Source organism: Macaca mulatta, chromosome 11, assembly GCF_049350105.2.
Source record: "Macaca mulatta isolate MMU2019108-1 chromosome 11, T2T-MMU8v2.0, whole genome shotgun sequence".
Classification (NCBI taxonomy): domain Eukaryota; kingdom Metazoa; phylum Chordata; class Mammalia; order Primates; family Cercopithecidae; genus Macaca; species Macaca mulatta.
This window is the reverse complement of record NC_133416.1, coordinates 54828106-54835332: the sequence shown is the minus strand read 5'-3', so window position 1 is coordinate 54835332 and position 7227 is coordinate 54828106. Positions and strand designations below refer to the sequence as shown.

Below are 7227 nucleotides of genomic sequence, written 5' to 3'. Positions count from 1 at the left end.
TTTGTTTTCACAGTGGACACAGAGAGAGAGAGGCTGCATGTGTGTACCGTGTGTGGCAAGGGCAGGGCCTTGGCCTGGGGCAGGGGCCCCCTGCTTTCTTTCTACAGCATCTGAGATAAACATCGGGCGGTGGGGCTTGGGGCTGCGAGCCTGTGCAGTGGTCCCTGAGAAGCTTTATTGTTTTTGTTTTTTTTTTTTTGAGACGGAGTCTCGCTGTGTCACCCAGGCTGGAGTGCAGTGGCGCGATCTCGGCTCACTGCAAGCTCCGCCTCCCGGGTTCCCGCCATTCTCCCGCCTCAGCCTCCGAGTAGCTGGGACTACAGGCGCCCGCCACCACGTCCGGCTAATTTTTTGTATTTTTAGTAGAGACGGGGTTTCACCATATTAGCCAGGATGGTCTCGATCTCCTGACCTCGTGATCCACCCGCCTCGGCCTCCCAAAGTGCTGGGATTACAGGCTTGAGCCACCGCGCCCGGCCGAGAAGCTTTATTGTTACTATCAACATAGTAGTGTGCTACAGGCCAGCCTGGAGGGGGCGTGGCAGGGAGGCTGAGGCCCCGCCCTCTGGGAAGGAGCTATGGAGGAGAAGCGGCCCCATGCTGGGCACGGGCCAGGCCGGGTCCAAGATCCTGATGCCACCCAGATGGGCCTCCGGGGCTCTGGCCACAGGGCGGGCTGGAGCCTGGAGCCCCTGTCAGCAGCCAGCCAGGGTGACCATAAGCTCCCCATGGTGATCCAATATGACTTTACAGTCCAGATGTAACTGGCAGCTTCCTCCCTACTACAATCCCTGCTGCTCCACACTTGAGCTCATCCTGGCCTGTTGGGTGGTGTTCAGGCTTCTGGGGTCTTCTGGGGGTGGCTTGTGATAGAAACAATGCTGAAGCTTCCATGGAGAGCCCATTGCTTGTTGAGGCCTGACAGACTTCCAGGAAATCAGGGTTTATCATCAGTGTTGAGAATGGTCCCAGCAAGCTCTGGTCACATGAATTCCTCTCTTCCCTTCCCCTTCAGCACTTCCCCTAGGAACCAGCTACTGTGGGACCCCTCCTGCAAGACAGAGCTCACCCAGGAAGCTCCAAGGACTCCACCCTTTTGCCTCACTATTGCCCTGAGTCCTGGCAGCAGGAGGCACTTGTCTGGCCAGAGAGAGACCTCATGGCCCCTGGCATGACCCCTGGCATGACCCCTGAGTAGGTATTGAGGCCGCAGGGTCTTGGGCGTCTGGAGGCAGCTGGTTTGGCCCCTCTGCACTTCAGCTCCATGGCTGTGGATAGACAGGCCCCCTGCTTCCAGAAAGGGTCAGAGCCTTTAGCAGGGAGGCAGCACAGCTGGGCTTAGACCTCAGGTCACTAAGTGAATCTGAGCAAGTCATTGAACAGTTTTCTGCCTTCTCCACCTGTAAGCCAGATATGATAAACGCCATCCCGCACTTAGTGACAAACACATGAAACAGTAGCTCCTGCCTCTGTAGCAGAGGTGACAGCCAAGGGCAGTCCTGTGCTATCTAGGTCTGGTAGCGGGGCAGCCTTGCCTCAGGTGAGGGCTGAGGGAGAGACTGAGGTGGAGCAGATGGCAGTGGTAACCAAACCAGTTCCCTTGCCTTGGGTGGGGACAGAGGAGAAGCACGGAAGCATCCGGAACTAAGCAATCAGGACAGGAGGCTCAAGCCTGGGTGAGTCAGGAGTCCAGGGGCTTTCTTCTCTTCCAACCCACTGTCTGCTGGTGTCTCGGCAAAAGCCAGCCACGGCCCTGCGCCATCCTTCAGACTCCAGGGTGAGCCCAGCCCAGCGACACAACAGAAACCAAGCGCCATGGGGGCTGGTGTCCTCTACCAGCATTTCTCCTCTGGTCACATCTGTGTCCTGATGGGACTTCTCCCTCCACTTTGGACCATCAGCTTTACAGTCCAGACCACCCTGCAGCCACCCTGTGGCCTCCTAGCTGCCCCAGTCTCTTGGGCAGGATGCCTTTTGAGCCTGTTGGGAGAGGCCTTGCCAAGAGAACAGTGCCCGGGGCAGGCAAGAGGACACAGTCTTTGGGAGCCAGAAGAGCAGGGAAAGGCTCCGTGTTAAGGTGGCCCCATGCTCGGAGGCTGTGCTGCCTTCTCTCTCCCTGACTGCCCAGGCATGGGGTGGCGTGGAGCAGGAGGCATCCTCTGGTGTTCCCTAGTAGCCCAGGCTGTGTGCAGGGGCTCCCATTTTGTGTCTCAGTTGCAGGAAGGCCATGAAAGGAGGAGGGGCTCATGGGACTGCTGAGAGGAAGGTGTGAAGAAAGAGAGTGTGGCCCTACATCAGTCCTTTAAAAAGCCTCTGTTACCTGAAAGGAGATCAAGCAGAGAGGAATGGTTGTGTATGTGTCCTACCAGGCAGGACAGGACAGAGGGAGGTCATTGTTACACACACATCTCCCCCTCCTTTCCTCCTTCCCCTCCACTTCCCTGTGAAGGCCTGGGGCAGGCTGTGGCCAGGCTCAGGCCCCGACTGTGGGGTACACACCAGGGAGGGCCACACCTCCCCACAGAAGGGGTGGAGTGGTCAGTGGAGCCAGCACTCTCTGCTGCTTCAACATCTCCGCCTGGAGCCAGCTGTCCCCTCTCTCCCAGGCTCCATCCGAACAAAAGGAAGGCACAGCCTGAGATCCGGCTCCCCATACCCCTCCATTCAGCACTCAGTTAGAGCTGGGTGGGGGCATGCCTGCCTTCACACGCTGCCTTATGGCTTTTGTGTCCCCAACAGCCCTCAGCCTCTGGCTGCTCTCCTTCCCAATAGTCACAAGATTTACCATGATAATAATAGGTTAAGACTTGAATAGTGTTTTCATCCTCTTTCATCTTCACTCTGTCTCACGTTATCTTATTTTTATCCTGATTACAGAAGAGGTACTACAGGTATTTTTACCCTGGTTTTACAGTCAAAGAAACTGAGGCACAGGCAGGTTTGCCCAAGGTCACATAACTGCTTAATAGGGTAGACAGGTGAAGTAACTGGATGTGTATCAGCCATGCCCTTTCCCCATGCCCCCGGCACTCCCCATGACAGCTCCCTGAATCCCAGCATTTTATTCTTTTGTAGGATTAGACCCAAGCATATAAATTCCTTTTTCCCTCTCTCCATTCCCACATCCTTTTATTTTCACATACTTACTACAGGCCTTGTAGGGACTCTGTGAACCAGACAAAGGCCAGGTACAGTGGCTCATGCCTGTAATCCCAATGCTTTGGGAGGCTAGGCGTTTTGAGACCAACCTGGGCAACAAAGCAAGACCCGGTCTCTATAAAAAATAAAAATGACCCGGGTATGCTGGTGTGCACCTGTAGTCCTAGCTACTTGGGAGGTTGAAGTAGGGGGAATCACTTGAGCCCAGGAGTTCGAGGTTACAGTGAGCTGTAACTGCACTCGTCCTTTCTTTGGTTGACAGAGAAAGACTCTGTCTCTAGGAAAGAAAAAACTAAGACTGGTAGTTCTGGCCCTCATGGGGTCAATCATCCAGCTAGGCAGCCAAGTCCATCAGTAACAGAAGATGCTGAGGGATGAAGTCCAGAGCAGCAGAATCCCAGGGCCGCGGCATCTCAGTGCTTACCCTAAGCATTGAGGCCCAGAGCTGCTCCCGTCGGAGCATAGATTCATAGCCCCAGCTCCTCTGAGCCCTGCATAGCTCTGTCCCCTGAGATGGGGGTGCTCTCCCCTTACCACTGGCACAAGCCACCTGAGTAGCAGGCAGGTATGGTGGCTGGTGGCTGCAGCAAATTCCGACCTGGCAGTTGTCCTCAGCCCCTTTCTCCCTTCCACAGACCTATAGGCCAGAAAGTACATGTCTTTCCAAAATGTGTCCTAGTACCCCAACCCACACTCAGTATTGAGCTCCTCCTACATCGGCCAGGCCATGGATCTATACTAAGTAAGTGTCCACCCAGGCCTGTCCAGTTGCTGCAGCCAATTTAGGCACCCTCCTCTCAGATTCTGGACTCTTCAAGACCTGAGCCGTAGCCTTCTTGCAGCACAGTCTGCTGGCATCTGAGGGTGAAGGGGCTTGCAGGCCAGGACACAGGTGACTGCCGTCCCTCCCAGTGATGATAAAACTGGATCATCCTGAGAAGCCGAGTCTGACTCAGCTGCACTTAGAGTCTTCTCTCCCATGCCTGGGGGCCTTCCTAGAGCAGGTGCCTCGATGGGGTCAGGGGAGGATGCTGCTGGTGGTAGTTGGTAGAACACAGAGGAGCCTGGTGACTCCCAGAAGACAGAAGGTTAAGCTCACAGCTTGGACCCACTTTTTGTGCTAGGAGGTGTGGGATTCTGGTTGTGCGTGTGTATGTAGACTCTGACCAGTGTGCACCCTGGACCAGCGAGCTGGATGCTTCAGGCTTCACCCTGACTCTGCCTGCCTTGCTCTTGGCCCTTGGAGAGCACTCGGGTCTTGGTTTTCTCACTGGAGTGAGTTGTAGGCAGCTAGAGCTGTTTTGGACTGCTGAATGGAGGGCTGTACTGGCTTTCCTGGCACTTAGGTGATCCTAGCCAGCAGAGAGGTAGAGACAGGGTGCCTTTTTCGGGGGCCAGGACAACAGGATATTTTAAACTTACCTGACCACCCAGAAAAGTGTCCTGTCCACCAGAGTATAAGGCAGCATAGGGGATCCCATAGGTGGGCAGTATGCTGGGGCAGGGGGGCTTCTGTCTCTCAGTAGCCCTGGGCAAGGCAAGTGCCTTCCTCTCCCTGGGCCTCACTTTCCCCATTTAGAAACAGGAATTTGGATGAGAAATGTTTGAGGATCTATGAATTTGGCAACTCAGGGTGTCAAAAGGGCCCCTTTAAGCATCTTCCCAGTGGTGGCTTCCAGCCATGACTGCTCATGGGAGGGATAGTGAGCTGCAAGCACTGTTTCATTGGAAGGGTTCTCAGAGCTCCCTACCCCTGAGTGTTGCTCCCTGCTACCTGCCTGAGTGCATGACTGCTTGCCTTTTACTCTTTGAGTTCTAGTTGTCAGTAGAAAGCCCCTGTTATGTAGATACATAAGTTGGGAAGATTCTAATGGCCCAATTGTAGATTCTAATTAATATTTCTAATGGTCACTCTTAAAAGAATGGAAAAAGAAGAGCCTCAAGGCAATGGCATTAGGGGAATTTTAATGGCATGATCAGTGGCAAGGTCCAGAGATGATTACTTGGGTGGGAGAGTGTTACAGGGGTCCTGGGAAACAGGGCATCCAGGGTGGGAATCAGAGGGAGAGGTAGGTGGCCAGTTTCACCCTCTCAGCCTTGCTGGGGCTGAGTCCTGCAGGAGCAACCTGTGTCCTGGAGGGAGAGCCTGCACATGCAGGCTGGACTCTGATGGCCCAGGGAGAAGGTCAGCAATCTTTGTTTCTCTTCTCTGGTTCTTGACTCCATGCCAGGCAGCTGTGGATAATCTCATCAAATAGAGCACAAGGCTCAGGAGGCTGAACCATGGAGTTGCTGCTCTTAGCTTAGCCCCATTGAAGCTTTTAGCTTCTCCCAGAGTAAAGCACTCTTCCTCAGGCTGCAGGACACAGCCCCAGAAAACGGGTGGTTCCTTTTGGCACCAAACCAGGTGAGTTAGACGGTGCGACTCATCAAAGGGCCATCCCCAAGACTTGAAAATACTGAGGGTGCACATGTTTTAAATGAAAATATATCTTTGGAATTATAAAATAAATATTACATCATAGAGACTGTAGATTAGAGAAACTGCCACCTTCTCACTATTGTCATTTTCAGAACTTTTTTTTTTTTTTTTGAGATGGAGTCTCGCTCTGTAGCCCAGGCTGGAGTGCAGTGGTACAATCTCGGCTCACTGCAAGCTCCACCTCCTGGGTTCACGCCATTCTCCTGCCTCAGCCTCCCGAGTAGCTGGGACTACAGGTACCTGCCACCACGCCCGGCTAGTTTTTTGCATTTTTAGTAGATGGGGTTTCACCGTGTTAGCCAGGATGGTCTCAACCTCCTGACCTTGTGATCTGCCTGCCTTGGCCTCCCAAAGTGCTAGGATTATGGGTGTGAGCCACCGCCCCTGGCCTAGAACATTTTTATTTGTATTTTTAATTTTTATTTCTTTGAGACAGAGTCCTGTTCTGTTGCCCAGGCTGGAGTGCAGTGGTGAGATCTTGGCTGACTGCAGCCTCTACCTCCCAGGTTCCAGCAATTCTCCTGTCTCAGCCTCCTGAGTAGCTGGGATTACAGATGTGCATCATCACGCCCGGCTATTTTTGTATTTTTAGTAGAGACGGGTTTTTACCATGTTGGCCTGGCAGGTCTCGAAGTCCTGACCTCAGGTGATCTGCCTGCCTCAGCCTCCCAAAGTGCTGGGATTACAGGTGTGAGCCACTGTGCCCAGGCACAAAACATTGTTAATATTCATTTTTCAGGCCTTTCCTAACCATCCTATCTAAATTACACCCTTTGTGGCCCCCCCTTTTTTTTTTTAAACAAACATCTGGTCTTATGTATTAGGCACTGTTCTAAAACCTCTGCAAGTATTAACTTATTCTATCCTCACCATTGCCCTCTAAGGTACTCTTACTTGTTCTATTTTAGATCTACCGGGGAAATTGAGGCACAGAGGGGTGAGGGAACTTACCCAAGGTTGTACAGCTGGTGAGTGTCAGAATTGGGATTCAAACCCAGGCAGCTTGGCTTTAGAATCAACAGTCTGAGCTTCGTGTCCTGCTGCCCAGATCTGGCTGTAGATGCTCTTTATGTCTTTCTTTCCCTCCAGCTGCTGAGCTGCTCACTCTTTATCCACTTTGCTTATCACAGTGTCTGGCACAGAGTCGCACTCAAGTGCTATTTGTCAGGTGAATGAAGGAATGATGAGAAAGGGGGAATTTCCCATAACCCAACTACCTTAGCACAATAATTATGGTAATTTTGATAGATTGTAGATTTCAAATCATGGGTCAGGAACTGCTCCTGCCAGTCCTGTTGTCCCGTCATCGTCTTTCAGGCCAGAACAGCCCAGCTGCGCCAACATACCTGGGGCGAGAGGCAGCCCATGTTCCTCATGCCAGCGGCCAGCTGTGGGTTGGCCTCGGGCCTGTGTCTCCTTTGATCTTGCCCTTACTCACTCCCTCGCTGTCTTTCTGAGCCTCCTTATCGCTGTATGCCTGTCTTGTCCACCTCTCTTTGTTCTCATTGTGCCTCTACATGCTCTTTAAAGCCACTGGAGTTTGAGGACATGCAATAGTAATTTTCTAATCGTTACTGGGCAGTGTA

At 52.8% G+C, this 7227-nt stretch overlaps 1 long non-coding RNA gene across 1 annotated transcript in view; it reads right to left on the bottom strand.

The window, feature by feature from the left end:
- Positions 1-173: 173 nt before the first annotated feature.
- LOC144332827 (uncharacterized) overlaps positions 174-7227 on the bottom strand; it is a 30078-nt gene continuing 23024 nt past the window's right edge. The window contains exons 2-3 of the long non-coding RNA XR_013400975.1: positions 6593-6798; positions 174-2320 (exon numbers count right to left, since the gene is read on the bottom strand). This is a non-coding gene — a long non-coding RNA (uncharacterized LOC144332827). The remainder of the gene's footprint in view (positions 2321-6592; positions 6799-7227) is intronic.